The sequence below is a fragment of the Trichechus manatus genome, unplaced genomic scaffold, assembly GCF_000243295.1.
Source record: "Trichechus manatus latirostris isolate Lorelei unplaced genomic scaffold, TriManLat1.0 scaffold00054, whole genome shotgun sequence".
NCBI lineage: Eukaryota > Metazoa > Chordata > Mammalia > Sirenia > Trichechidae > Trichechus > Trichechus manatus.
The window spans coordinates 5,083,368-5,099,858 of NW_004443990.1; positions in this window are offsets into that span (position 1 = coordinate 5,083,368).

Consider the following 16,491-nt stretch of genomic DNA (forward strand, 5'->3'; position numbering starts at 1 on the left):
TGTTAACCATTGTCATAGGGCAACATGTGTACCAACTGTTAAATGAGAAACTATTTTGTCTTGTAAGCCTTCATCTAAAGTGAGAATAGCAGCACAATTGGAAGAGCGTAGTCAATGTCACTGAACTGTGCATGTAGAAATTTTTGAAGTGGCTTATCTTTGGCTATGTATATTTTCACCAAAAAAAAAAGGTTGAGAAGGGAGAGGGTTGACATGTTGTGGGGTTGTTAACCAATGTCATAAAACAATATGTGTACTACTGTTTCATGAGAAACTATTTGTTCTGTAAGCTTTCACTTGAAGTACAATAAAAAAATTTAAAAAAAAACTACTTTCACATAAAAATGAGCCACAGAAAAATCTCAAGGTAAAATCCCATACAAAGTTGTTAGAAGAATTACAGAAAAAAAAAGGGCAAAATAATATCCCAAGCATCATGAGATCACACCAGAAAGACATGTCTGTCGAGCAAATCAAAACTCTAATCTAGGGTTCTAAGACTCAACCCAATTTTTCCAGCTTATTACAATTAAAAATTAAAATCTGAGGATTCAGAATTGCAAATAGCAGGCAGTTTGGGGAGGAAAGTCAAAACCTGAAGAACAACCAATATGGTAGTTAGTTCCCTAGGTTGGTTGGTTGGTTTGTTTTCTCCCATAGCCCCCAGCTTGGACTCTAGAGCAGACGGAATCCCAGAGGTGTGCAGCAGGCATGGACAAAAGCTCCAACAAAAGCCCTCTCTTTCTGGCCAGAGGGCTGAGAAGGGGGCCACTGCAGGCCTGAGAGTGTATAAGGAAATGCACTCCCCCCCACCACCACTTTTTTTTTTTCCTTTCTCTTTTTAGTCTCCGGGCCCCAGTCATGAGGCTACAATCCAGCAGCAGCTGCACAGGCACTTAAAACTCTGAAAGAAAATTCTTCCTTTTTTCCAGGACCTGGAAAAAGGAGCTCCTGTGGTTGAAATCTCTATGATTATTTTCTCTGTCTTTACTCACCACTTTGCCATCAGACAGACCCTGTCATGGGGAGTCTATGACACCACAGGGAGTCTAAATCCCCAGCTTTATAGGCAGAGCACAAGGGGCCCCTATGAGCCAGACAGTGTAGGGGAAATCACAGAAAGAAGGCAGCTGGAGAAAAGGGTTCTTAAATCTGCATATTGATGGGAATGACTGGAAGCAATATAGCAAAGGCTTTGGGAACCGAGCTGAAGTGTAGGCCACAGCCCAGGTCCCAGACTTGCCTGTAGGTCGCACACATATGGCGCAGGCCTGAACTGCACTGCAAAGACTTTGAAAACTACATTGACATTGGAACCACATGTCACATGAGGTAGTTCAGGACTTGCACATAACCTGAACTTAGCAGGGTTAATTAATAGCTAAAATAGACAAAAATCAACATTCTCTAGAGGATGTTAACAGGACTCAGATTATCACAATATAATATAATACAATAAAAAAGTATTCAACATGCAAAAAAAAAGGTGGGGGGGAACATGACTCAGGTGTTGGAATTATCAGACAAAGACTTTAAAGTGACTAGTATAACCATGCTCCATGAGGTAAAAGTGAACACTTTGGAAACAAATGGAAAGACAGCAATTCTCAGCAAAGAAATGAAAGATATAAAAAAAAGAAACAAGTGGAAATTTTAGAACTGACAAATACAATAATGGAAATAAAAAAATTTACTGATGACTGGAGGAAACCCCAAAACTATGGCCCCCGAACACTCTGCTAACTCAGAACTGAAGCCGCTCCTGAAGTCCACCTTTCAGTCAAACATTAGACAGACCTATAAAAAAATAATAACACTCATGAGGAATGTGCTTCTTAGTTCAATCTAGTATATGAGACCAAATGGGCAACACCTGCCCAAAAGCAAAGACAAGAAGCAGGAAGGGACAGGTAACCTGAACAAATGGACATGGGGAACCTGAGGTATAAAGGTAAAGGGGGAGAGGGCCGACACATTGCAAGGATTGCAACCAATGTCACAAAACAATTTGTGTATAAATTTTTGAATGAGAAACTAATTTACACTGTAAACTTTCACCTAAAACCCAATAAAACTAAAAAAACAAAAATTCACTGAAGCTGCTCCATAGCAGAATGGAGATGGCAGAGGAAAGAGTCAGTGTACTTGAAGACAGATGAATGCAGATTACCCAATCTGAAAACAGAAAAAAGATCACAACCATGGCTCAGAGTTCACACATGGTCATAGTTCACCTGGAATATGTTGCAACTGGGCCTGATGGTCTGGACTCATCATCTTCCCACCTCTCCAGGACCTCTGTTTGTCCTTACTGTGTGTATGTGTGTTTCAGTGTTTTCCCTTTCCTTTTTTTCTTTAAGTGTCACCCATTTGCTGAAGTAGATGACAGTCAACAGGAGCTCAAGAGTTCTGTGGTCTCTTAGCTTCTTATTTAAAAAAATCTCAACTCATTCTGGTTTCAAACTTAATCAAATTATTTTACTGATTCACAAAACTTTCACATCCCCCCTTGGTTACGTGCCTGTCTTGTTTACTTGCCATACGTTATCTTTCAGAAATTATCTCTGTTTGTGAAATCAGTTTTATTTTCAACTCACTTTTAAAAGCTGCCTTACTCAATATTAAGAGTATGTGACCAAGTTTCATTCCTTTCTTCCAAAGGAAAAAAATTACCTAAAAAGTGACTTTCCCCCAAACTTTCCAGCTCACTCTTCCCTGTGGCTCAGATTTAAGTGCAAAGTGCAATAGCTCTGTCCTTTTTTTTTTTTTTTTTAATCCACCTTCTCATCTCATCCAGCTCCCTGTTCCTAACCCCCAGCAAAATCTTTCTATGCCAACAATGGATAGGGGAGAAGGAGGCAGAAGCTACAACGTCCACTCATCCTAGAGGAAAGAGTTCTCCTGGAGGAACACATAGATTATTTGTGGTGTGATGGGATAAGCACTGGACTAGGGGCCAAGAGACCTGGATTCTTGCTATGGTTCTGCACAAACAAGTCATATAATTTTGAGCAAGACATAAAATAATGGAATTTTGAAGCTCTACAAGAGCCTTCAGTGGTCATCTAATCCAACTTTCTAATTTCACATGTGAGGAAACTGAGGCCTAGAGACATGGTATAGCTTGCTCAAAGGCATGTTATTGGTTAATGACATAGTTGGGTCTTTCACAAAGGACTATTACACCAATACTCTTCCAATTATCCCATGCCAAATGCCTCTCCATTTTCTCATCTGCACAATAGGCACAGTAAGGATTATAGATGATATCAAATGACCTAATGCTGCTATAGGAATTAGGAAATTAGAAAATAGTATTCAAATGAGAGATTATTAGCCTCACTGAAAATCCCCACTGGAAACTGACTCACTGCTGTGCCCCCAACGGAAGCTCAGAGCCCAAGGGAGGTCTAAGCTAGCTCGTCCTTCTCTCCTGGGGTCTGCAAACTTTTAATGGAAACCTTGGGCAGAGAGCTATGGCTGCTGCAGCTAATAAGGCTCACTGGAACCACTTTAAAAGTTGTTCTGTTTGAAAATACTGGAAGTAAATACCCAGATCTCAGCAACAAATGTGTCATGGGATGTGGGGTTCTGGGTGGTTTATCGTCTTCCTTTCTCTGTTTTACAAATGATTACAATGCGATTTATTGTTTTGGTATATCATATCTGGCCTATTTGGGAAGTTCAGTAAGTTTTTGTCAAACATGGAATAAATAATTTAAAATAAAATTTGAGTAAATAAAAGTTATCCTCCATGAAGAGTTACAGAGCAGTGAGATGTATTGTAGGGTACTCCTCTATGCTCTACAGTGATGGTACAAAAACAAAACAAACATTCTACTCTCAAGGAACTCACAGTCTGATGGGGGAGACAAGACAGACCCAGAAACACATAAAGGCACTGTAGATAGAAAATGGCTCTACAGGAGGAATGCTCAAAGGCTAAGGGACTAAACAACTTAACCTTGTCCAGGAAGGAAGGAGAAGCTTCCCAAAGGAGGTGACCTTTGAACAAAAAGTAAGTTTAGGTGTTTTAGGCAGGCAGTGGTGGGGGAAGTGTGTTTTTGGCAGGGAGAACAGAGCCCTGAGATGAAATGGCACAGCATACACTCCAGGAACCCCCAGTGCCCCAGCAAGGCTGGAGCACAGAGGACATGGCAGGAGATGAGATGAGGGTAGAGAGGAGGCAGCGATCAGACTGTGAAGACCTTTGAGAGATGACCTTAATGAATTTAGATTTTATCCTTTAGGACATGAGAAGCCAGTGGAGAACATTATGCAGGAGAATGACCTGCAGAACAAGGCCATGCTGGCAACAGGGAAGATGGGAGATGGGAGAATCGAGAAACCAGACACAGGAGGACCAGCTTGTTCATTTATTCATACCTCATCTTGTTTCAGAAAAGACTTAATGAGACCATGTAAGGGCCTATAACATCCAGTCTAAGTTTCACATCCCGTAAAGATAAGAAGGAGGAGAGGACAAGAGAGGAGAAAGGGAAAAGAAGATGGGAGATAAAAGGAAGACAAACAGGTAATTAAGAAAAATCAGAGAATCAAAGCCAATGAGCCAGCTGAGACTCAGTGGCTCAATAATATCAAGACGTATGTTCAATGACTCTGTGATGTTCCTGCCTTTCCTCATGAACCAAAATGGCTTTCCTGGCTTCAATCATTGTAAATGTCCTCACACAATCTCATTCTCACAGTTTTTATCCTCCTGCATCTCTTGCCTTTAATCATGGAGGAGAAATCTTCCCCTAAAACACTCCAGTAAACATTCCTATGTCTTACTGATCATTACTGGATTGGTCACATGATTACTCCTAGCTGCTAAATGGTCTGGGAACATCAATACCTGGCTTTTCCAGACATTTGGTAAGAGACAAGCAAGGGAGAAAGGGTTCGGAATGGCTGATGCATCTCACAGTGTCAGCCATGTTCTTGTAAAGCTCTTGGCAACAGGAATAAATCTGACAGGTCATAAGCAAGAGAATCTTGGCAGTGATGTAAAAGTCTGTCTTGTACAGAAAAATTTCTTGTAATACCAGAGGTCACAAACTCAAATGCAGGTAATATAAATGAGAGGACATAGATGGGAAGGACGCTGTGTAAAAGGAGACTGAGTCTCATCACTATTCTCTTACCTAGCAATAACTCTAGCATCTAACCTAAAGATAAGAAATCAAAATTTTTTCTTAGTGAAACAACAACCCACCAAAAAACAGACCTCCACATACTGACTCTTGGATGTCCTCCAGTGAATTGCTGACTTCCCACTTGATTCCCTAAAAGGAAGTCCATCATATAAAACCCTGTCCATATATAGAAGTTCCAATTAACATTTTGGTGCTCTATTCTTAAATGGAAGGAGCCATGGTGGCACAGCGGTTAAGCACTCAGCTGCTAACCGAAAGGTCGGCAGTTCAAACCCATCAGCAGCTCCATGGGGGAAAGATGTGGCAATCTGCTCCCGTAAAGATTTAGAGCCTTGGAAACCCTACAGGGCAGTTCTACTCTGTCCTAACGGGTCACTATGAGTCAGAATTGGTAAAAATCTTCGATGTCCTCATCTTTGGACAGGGGAGGATTAACAGTAAGCAAGGTACCATGGGCTTAACTGTGCTTACTTACTAATCTGTAGTGCACAATTTCCAAGAAAAACAGGTTAAATTGTGCACTACAGATTAGTAAGCAAGCACAATTAAGCCTATGTGTACCTTCTTATTGGATAATTCATCCCTGTTTTGGCATTAGTGTTTGGTTGGTAAATTTGAATAATAGTCTACCTGTCTTTCTTGTAAGCATGTGGATATTATCCTATCACTACAGTGTCGTATTTCAGGATAGATCTGGAAATATTCTTTTTGATGCTGAATATGACGCTGTTCCTCTTCTATTTGTCATTCCTGGCATAGTAGACCACATGATCGTCCAATTCAAAATGGCCAATACCAGTCCATTTCAGCTCATTAATGCCTAGGATATCAATCTTCAAGTGTTCCATTACATTTTTGACAACTTCCAATTTTCCTTGATTCATACTTCATACATTCCGTGCTGCGATTATTAATGGATGTTTGCAGCTATTTCTTCTCATTTTGTCATGCTACAACAGCAAATGAAGGTCTCAAAAGCTTTACTCCATCTGTGTCATTAAGGTCAACTCTACTTTGAGGAGGCAGCTCTTCCCCTGTCGTATTTTGAGTGACTTCCAACCCGAGGGGCTCGTCTTCCAGCACTATATCAGATAAAGTTCCACTGCTATTCGTAAAGTTTTCATTGGCCGATTTTTTCAAAAGTAGATCACCAGGCCCTTCTTCCCCGTTTGTCTAAGTCTGGAAGCTCTGCTGAAACCTGTCCACAATGGGTGACACTGCTGGTATTTGAGATACTGGTGGCGTAGCTTCCAGCATCACAGCAAGATGCAAGCCACCACAGTACGACAAACTGACAGACGAGTGATGAATTTGATATATGCTTGAGCCAAATTAATGTTACTATATAAACTAATTTAATAAACCAAATTAATGTTATTATGTAAAATGCCCTAGCAATATCAATCTTCAGGGTATGAAACAGGATTTGGCATTTTGTTTCTATTTTTATTTTTATTTTTTACAGGGAAGTTTGAGTTGGAGCCTGTCTGGCAGGATTCCATACTTCTACCAAACCACCTGTCTTGGCAGAGACAATGGAATCAAAAGTCAACTTCTTTATGACTGCACCTGCTTTGTAAGCTCTTCCAGAAGATCTGATTTTTTCCCGTAGCCAAACTCTACCCAAAAACCATAGGACTTTGCACCCAAAAAGTGGGTACATACACCCAAAAATTTGGCTGCCACAGATTCAGGAGGACAAAATCCCTTGCCATCAAGTTGACCCTATAGGATAGAGTAGAACTGCCCCACAGGGTTTCCAAGGAGCGGCTGGTAGATTTGAATTGCCAACATTTTGGTTAGCAGTCGAACGTTTAACAACTGTGCCATCAGGGCTCAGGACTAGTGTTCAATTTGATTCATTGAACACTAATGAACAAAGACCAGAAGAGATGTGAGATGACATCAAGGACATCATATATGAAGAAAGCAAAAGGTCATTAAAAAGACAGGAAAGAGCCCCCACACACCCTTTTAGCTCAGTGGTGAAGTTACCTCCGAGGTTCACTGTTCAGCTTGGGAGTGGACAGCCCCGTAAAACCAAATGAGACTAACGAGGTACAGGAGTCCAGTGACAAGGGCCAGAAGGCAGAAGGGGACAAGGAAGCTGGTGATAGGGAACACAAGGTTGAGTAAGGATATTGTTGATGTGTTGTGAGATTGTTAACCATTGTCACAGGGCAACATTTGTAGTAACCGTTAAATGAGAAACTATTTTGTTCTGTAAGCCTTCATCTTAAGTGAGAATAACAGCACAATTGGAAGAGCATAGTCAATGTCACTGAACTGTGTATGTAGAAATTTTTGAAACGGTGTATCTTTGGCTATGCGTATTTTCACCAAATAAAAAAGGTTGAGAAGTTAGAGGGTTAATATGTGGTGGGGTTGTTAACCAATGTCATAAAACAATATGTGTACTACTGTTTCATGAGAAACTATTTGTTCTGTAAGCCTACACCTGAAGTACAATAAAATATATATAAAAAAAAAAAAGACAGGAAAGAAAGAAAAGACCAAAATGGTTGTCAGAAGAGACCTAAAACTTGCTCTTTAACGTGGAGTAGCTAAAGCAAACAGAAGAAATGATGAAGTAAAAGAGTTGAACAGAAGATTTCAAAGGGTGGTTCGAGAAGACAACGTAAAGTATTATAACGAAAAGTGCAAAGACCTGGAGTTAGAAAAACAAAAGGAAGAACATGCTCAGCATTTCTCAGGCTGAAAGAACTGAAGAAAAAATTCAAGCCTCAAGTTGCAATTCTGAAAGATTCTATGGGCAAAATATTGAACAACCCAGGAGGCATCAAAGCAAGATGGAAGGAATACAGAGAGTCACTGTACCAAAAAGAATTGGTCAACATTCAACCATTTCAGGAAGCAGCATATGACAAAGAACTAACAGTATGGAAGAAGTCCAAGCTGCACTGAAGGCATTGGCAATAAACAAGTCTCCAAGAATTGATGGAATACTAATTGAGATATTTCAACAAATGGATGCAGCACTGGAGGTGCTCACTCATCTATGCCAAGAAATTTGGAAGACAGCTACTGGCCAACCAAGTGGAAGAGATCCACATGTGTACCTATTCCAAAGAACGGTGACCCAATGGAATGTGGAAATTATCTAACAATATCATTAATATCACATGCAAGTAAAATTTTGCTGAAGACAATTAAAAAATGGTTGCAGCAGTACATTGACAGGGAACTGCCAGAAATTCAAGCCATATTCAGAAGGGGACACAGAACAAGGGATATCATTGCTCATGTCAGGTAGATCTTGGCTGAAAGCAGAGAATACCAGAAAGATATTTACCTGTGTTTTATTGACTATGCAAAGGCATTCGACTGTGTGGATCATAACAAATTATGGATAACATTGTGAAGAAAGGGAATTACAGAACATTTAATTGTGCTCATGAGGAAGCTGTACGTAGACCAAGAGGCAGTCGTTCGAACAGAACAATGGGATACTGTGTGGTTTAAAATCAGGAAAAGTGTGCATTAGGGTTGTATCCTTTCACGATACTTATTCAATCTGTATGCTGAGCAAATAATCTGAGAAGCTGGACTATATAAAGAAGAATGGGGCATCAGAATTCGTGGAAGATTCATTAACAATCTGCGATATGCAGATGACACGATCTTGCTTGCTGAAAGTGAAGAGGACTTGAAGCACTTATTGATCAAGATCAAAGACCACAGCCTTCAGTATGGATTGCTCCTCAACATAAAGAAAACAAAAATCCTCACAACTGGACCAATAAAAAACATCATGATAAATGGAGAAAATATTGAAGTTTTCAAGGATTTCATTTTACTTGGATCCACAATCAACACCCTTGGAAACAGCGATCAGGAAACGAAAGGACATATTGCATTGGGCAAATCCACTGCAAGAGAACTCTTTAAAGTGTTGAAAAGCAATCACGTCACTTTGAGGAGTAAGGTGCGCCTAACCCAAGCCATGATATTTGCAATCGCCTCATATGCGTGTGAAAGTTGGACTATGAACAAGGAAGACCGAAGAATTGATGCCTTTGAATTATGGTGTTGGCGAAGAATATTTAATAACCGTGGGTTGCCAGAAGAACAAATAAGTCTGTCTTGGAAGAAGTACAGCCAGAGTGCTCCTTGGAAGCAAGGATGGTGAGACTTCATCTCATAAACTTCGGAAATGTTATCGGGAGGGACCAGTCCCTGGAGAGGGGCATGATGCTTGATGAGGTATTGGCTGCAACAATAAGCTGCAACAATGGGCTCAAACATAGCAACTATTGTGAGGATGGCACAGGACTGGGCAGTGTTTCGTTCTATTGTGTATAGGGTCACCATGAGTTGGAACCAAATCGGCGGCACCTAACAACAAGAACAACTTGAATACAGAAGGCAAATAATGAAAGTTTGTGATTTATTTAGCTTTCTAAGCACCAGTAAATCTTTTTAAATTCAACCTGTACTGTTACAACTCTTTACAAAATGTATTATTGCACTTTCCTGCCTAAATACATTACTCTGTACATAATTTAGCCTTTATTTGGTATCTTAAAACACTATAAGAATATAATTACAGTCATTTTTAGCATGAAATAATTTACATACTTAAGTATAGGAAACTGAGCTGAACTTACAGTGTCCCTAATAAGTTCTTGTATTATTTTTTTTTAGATCCTTTATATCTGCTTCTTTCTTTTAATTTATGTCTAAGTCATAAGCATCCAAAAACCCAACCCATTGTCCTCTAGTCGATTCTGACTCAAAGCGACCCTATAGGACAGAGTAGAATTGCTCCATAGGGTTCCCAAGGAGTGGCTGGTAGATTCGAACTGCTGACCTTTTGGTTAGTAGCCAAGCTCTTAACCACGGCACTACCAGGGCCCCAGGTCATAAGCATAGTGCAGAAAAAAATTCCAGTTAATTTAGTATTTATTCTATTTTAATGAAACTTTTCCTATAAAACTCCGGTTCTGGTTCACTGGTAGAATTCTCGCCTTCCACACAGGAGAACCAGGTTGGATTCCCAACCAATACACTTCATTCACAACCAGTTCCCATCTGTCAGTGAAGGCTTGCATGTTACTGTAATGCTGACCAGGTTTCAGTGGCGCTTCCAGACTAAGGCAGACTAAGACGAAAGGACTGGTGTTCGACTTCTGAAAATCCTATGGATCACCACAGTCCAATGTGCATGGGGTTGCCATCAGCCAGGGGCTGACTCAACAGCAGCTAACTACAATAAAAGTAAGGAATAAAATTGAGAATAAAAACTCAGATACTAATTAACCTTCTTGCTACCGAGATAGCCCAACAAAAACAAGAATATATAAAGAAAGAAACCTCAACTATTTACTTTAAGCACTTTCTCAGAAAGTCCATCCCAGAGAAATGAAGGCTAACAGTCATTCCATGCTTAAGATCTCAAGACTTTGTCCAATAGCCTCAATAACTGTATAAAGATATTAGGAGCAAAAGGTCAAAAAAAGAACCATGAACATCAGACAAGGCTGCTGGAAGTGACCCAAAACATCACACAGTAATGGTAATAACAGTGACACTGAGTGTTTATCCCTGCCTTTATTCCAAAGAGTTTCAAATGCTTTGCAGACATCTCTCACTAATCTTTATTAGGACTTGGGAAGAAACAGTTTTCCCCAAGAGGTGCCTTCAGAGAGGAAGGACTCTTTCCAAAATCAATAAAAAGGAAAACACTTCCTCCTCTCTATCACACACACCACACACACACTTCTCCTGATGCCCACTGTGTTGCACTGGTGATTGAAATGGGTTATAAAACCACACACAAGTGTTAAAAGGATAAATACAGTAATCAAGTTTGCTTCTAAAAGAGTTATAAGCTGTGTATGTTTAATCGTAACACGTAATGGGTAAGTAGAAAAGATGAGGAAACCCATAATTACCTTTATCCCATCATTTACCTATAGGGTGGGGGGAGATTTCACACTGGTTAAGTTACCAAACACTGAATACAGAATATTCCATATTGCAGAATATTAGTCTCTGAGATGGTCTTTACCCAAAGGGCACTTCAGGGCCATAAACAGTTGATAGGTGCTATGACTGAAACCCCTCCAGTAGAGCATGCTTCATTCTCGTTTTGATCCAACGCTCCTCAGATGGGAACTGGGAGTCTCAGGGACTTGTGGGATAATTTCCAAGCAGGCTATAGAATCTTATCTGCTGAGCTTCAGAGAACTACACGCTGGACCAGCACAGTACAGAGTATAACAAACTGGGTAAATTAGTCCTCTTTACAATCCTGAAGTCCTTCCCTCCCAGCCCTTAGAAACATGGTTGCAAAGCTGTACACAAAGCTGAAGCATCACCATTTTGAGCAATTGTTTAAGGCTAGCAGTACTTATATACACCAAAATTTCAAAAAGGGGTGGTATTTAAGAGTGAGATATGTGGTTCTACGGTCCCTCAGACTTTGAGAAGTAAAAACTTAGAAAGCAGCTGTTTTGTGTCAGCAATCATGCAAGGAAGCCAATGGATGGGCTTACCAATGTAGAAGAGCCACATGCATAAAGGTCCAGGGAGGGCGAGGGATTCACCATGGCACAAGCAAGACAGTTAATAGGACTTAAGTTCTCACCCCAGAGCTTATACATTGTTAGTCATTCTCTAAGCCACCAAGGCTACCTGTGCAACATTATGGTAACATTTAATCAGCCCTTTGGCTCACAAAACTTTGAAGCTAAGCTTTGTCTCTTTAGCTACATAAAAAATACAAGTAGCCTTGCTAAGTTGTTTTAGGCTAATGTAAAACTGAATTCAATTGGTTAACTGAGTCTAAATCAATAACCTTCATACTTAATAATATTTCTTACAGTAAGTAGGTGAATAAGGAGGTGCTCAAGTCTAATTTCTATTAATACTAATAATACCTTATATTTACAGTTTTCAAAGATCATTCTCATATATTATTTCATTTCAGGTAGGCAGGCCATTTATTACTATTATCCCATTTTACTCATGAGGACACAGGATCAAAGAGGTTAAACAATTTTCCTTAAAGTCATAAAGCTAAGAAGGATCAGAGCTGAGATTCAAATACAAGTTTACTGAGAGCTCTTTTCACTGTAGGATGTTACCACTCATGTTAGAAGGTCTTTTATGCCTTATTTTCATATTAAATCATTACATGTGAATATTGTGCAAAGAGCACCCTTTGGTGGGTATATTATATACAATTGTTGGATTAGTGATGGAGATTATGTTCTTAGGCCAGCAGGCCTCCAATTATACACAAGTCTGAAGATAATGAAGTAATTCTGCCCCATAGGAACCCAAGAAAAACTGATAATTCAAAAAGAAAAAAGTTCTCATCAAGGAAATAAAATTTCCTCCAAAACAACTGCCTAATCATAGAATATTCAACCAGTGGCTTGAGTGAATGATAGCTTCTCACTCATGGAAACTTTGCATGGTGGTCTGACTCAGAGATAGGTACCTGATCTCTTTTGGGCAAATCATACTCATCTTCATGATCACTGGATGTGTAATGCACAAGATAGCCATGAGAAATGTTTTTCAAATAATAAATTATCAAATGATTCATTATCATTCATAGACCCTCACAACAGTTTTGAAAACCAGGTGAACCAGAGAGTAACATCTCATGTATTTGATAAGGAGTAAAATAATCGTTGAATGCCATGCAGAAAGATTAGCCTAGAAGTCAATGGGAGAACTAGTACTAGTACTCCTGAAACTGAGACAGCCAAGTTTTAGGGTATATGTACCCCCTTTTTGGGTGCCAAGTACTATGGTTTCTGGGTAGACTTTGGCTATTGGAAAAAAATCAGATCTTCTGGCAGAGCTTACAAAGCCAGTGCAGTCATAAAGAACTTGATTTTTGATTCCATTGTCTCTGCCAGGACAGGTGGTTTGGTAGAAGTATGGAATCCTGCCAGACAGGCTTCAACTCAAACTTTCCTTTAGAAAGCCAAACAATAAAAATAGAAACAAAATGCCAAATCCTGTTTCATACCCTGAAGATTGATATTCCTTGAAAAACTAGGGCATTTTATATAATAACACTGATTTGGTTCAAGCATACATCAACACCACTCGTCTGTCAGTTTGTCATACTGTGGTGGCTTGCATCTTGCTGTGATGCTGGAAGCTATGCTACTGATACTTCAAATACCAGCAGGGTCACCCATGGTGGACAGGTTTCAGCAGAGCTTCTAGACTAAGACAGACAGGGAAGAAGGACCTGGTGATCTACTTCTGAAAAAATTGGCCAGTGAAAACCTTATGGATAGCAGCAGAACTTTATCTGATATAGTGCCAAAAGATGAGCCTCTCAGGTTGGAAGGCACTCAAAATACGACGGGGGAAGAGCTGACTCCTCAAAGTAAAGTCAACCTTAATGACATAGACAGAGTAAAGCTTTCAGGACCTTCAGGACATTTGCTGATGCGATACAACTTGAAATAAGAAGAAACAGTTGCAAACATACATTAATAATAGGAATGTGGAATGTACAAAGTATGAATTAAGGAAAATTGGAAGTTTTCAGAAATGAAATGGAACACTTGAAGATCAATATCCTAGGCATTAGTGAGCTGAAATGGACTGGTATTGGCCATTTTGAATCAGACAATCATATGGTCTACTATGCCAGGTGTCTTAGTTATCTAGTGCTGCTATAACAGAAATACCACAAGTGGATGGCTTTCACAAGGAGAAGTTTATTCTTTCACAGTCTAAGAGGCTAGAAGTCTGAATTCAGGGTGACAGCTCCAGGGGAAGGTTTTCTGTCTGTGTCAGCCCTGGAGAAAGGTCTTCGTCATCAATCTTCCCCTGGTCTAGGAACTTCTCAGCACAGGAATCTAGGGTCCAAAGGATGGACTCTGCTCCCGGCATTGCTTTCTTGGTGGTATGAGGTCCCCCTGTCTCTCTGCTCTCTTCTGTCCTTTATATCTCAAAAGAGATTGACTTAAGGCACAATCTAATCTTGTAGATTGAGTCCTGCCTCATTTAACAAGGTAGGATTTACAATACATAGGAAAATCACATCAGATGACAAAATGGTGGACAATCACACAATACTAGGAATAATTGCCTAGCCAAATTAACACATATTTTTGGGGACACAGTTCAATCCATGACACCAGGAATGACAAATTTGTTGCATTCATTGTCAAAAAGAATATTTCAAGATCTATCCTGAAATATGAAGCCATCAGTGATAGGATAATATCTATACGCCTACAAGGAAGACCAGTTAATATGGCTATTATTCAAAGTTACACACAAACCACTAATACCAAAGATGAAGAAACTGAAGATTTTTACCAACTTCTGCAGTCTGAAATTGATCACACATGCAATCAAGATGAAGAGCATTATGAAACCTCTTCCTTGCTCCTCAAGTCAAACTAGAGAGTTTTCTGCTGGAGTTCTCTCTGTCCCTGCCTATGTCCACTTTGGGTTTCAGGCAGCATTGAAATCAGGTTGGGGGATACCAGAGGAAAAATTAAAGTAAACTCACGGCTGGCTGGCTGATTCTTTATATATGTTCTCTGTCCTCAATCTACTTGCTTCTACTTACTTCCAGAATCTTTAAATAGATGCTGCTTGCATTCTGCACAGGATTTACAGCTGCATTCGTTGGGAGAGACAGTGGGGAGTGTGCTTATTCCATCTTACCTGAAACTGGACCCTCTCCCTACTGGGATTTTGATTGGAATGACATTGAATCTATCGATCAGTTTGGAAAGAACTGACATCTTAACAATACTGAGTCTTTTGACCTGTAAGTAAAGTGTATCTCTCCCTTTATTTAGGTCTTCTTTAATTTTTCTTAGCAATGTTTTATAGTTTTCAATACAGATTTTGCATATCATTTGTCAGATTTATTGCTAAGTATTTCATTTTTTGATGCAATTGTAAATGGTATTATTATATTAAATATCAATCTCTGATTGTTGCTAGGATATAGAAGCACAAATTATTTTGTATTTTGGCCTTGTATACGGCAACCTTGCTAAACTCACTTATTAGTTCTAATAACTTTTTTTGTAGATTCACTAGAATTGTCTACACGTATGATTAGGTCATATATGAATAGAAAGTTTTACTTCATCTTTTCGAATTTTGATGTCTTTTATTTCTTTTCATTGCCTCATTACACTGGACAGAACCTCCAGTACAAACTCCAGCTGAATAGAAATGGCAAGAGCAAACATTCTTGCCTTGTTCCTGATTTTAGGGGGAAAGCATTCAGTCGTTCACCATTAAGTATGATGTTAGTGATTTTTTTTTTGTTTTGTAGATACTCTTTATCAGGGTGAAGAAGTTCTCTTCTATACTTTGCAGAGAATTTTGTTATTGCTACTAGTTTTTTTGTTTTTGTTTTTTTAAATCAGGAATTGATGTTGGATTTTTTCAAATGTTCTGCATTTAATGAGAGATCATACAATTTTTGTTTCTTAGTTACGGCAAATTTTGTTGATTGACTTTCAAATATTAGACTGACCTTATTTTCCTGGGACAAATTCCACTTGGTCATGGCCTGGGAGGGTGAAAGCCTATTCCCTAGCATGTGCCCCTCATGTTGACTTGGGGAGTATGGGGGAGGTAAGGATGGTGGACAACTCAAGCCCTAGACTGGAGAGGCTTTGGGGCTACAATCTGGGTCCATCCACTCCCCATTTCCTCCCTATCCTCAACCAGAGAACCTTACCCATTAGGGAATCTCCACGTACCTGCATCCACGCAAGAACTGCCCTGTAGGTCATCATATTATAGCTCTCACGGCAGAGGAATGGACCTGTTGCTTCCACTACTTACCCTGGCCGGAGTCCAGCGCCACTGTATAACATCCCTGCACAAAACTGACACTGGTCTTGAGATGCTATTTTCCTGCTTTGCAGTTATTACAGGATAGGCACTGAGCTGACAAGGGCGACATGGTGCAGAGAGGAATCCATGACGAGAAAGCTTTCCCAGCCCTTGTGGAGGCACCTGGCCCTGCCCCACTCTCCTCTTACTCTGTTTCCCTGATCAGGTCCCAGTCTCCTTCTGTCTCCCTAGGGGTTTCCCACAGTTCTTGCTGTTTGCTGGTCACCAACAATTTCCCTCTCACTTCCATGGCATCTCTAGGATCAGGTTTGATAGATGGATCCTGAAGCCCATGTGAATTCTGCTTTGCTTGAAATAGGAGTTAATATCTGTATTTCAGGAACTGGAAGACTCCTTGTAACAGAAAACTTAACAGCGATACTAGATGCCCAAAGTTAATGGAGCGATATCTTCCAAGGCAGAAGGGAAAGGAATTTGAAACTTGAATTCTATACTTAGCCAA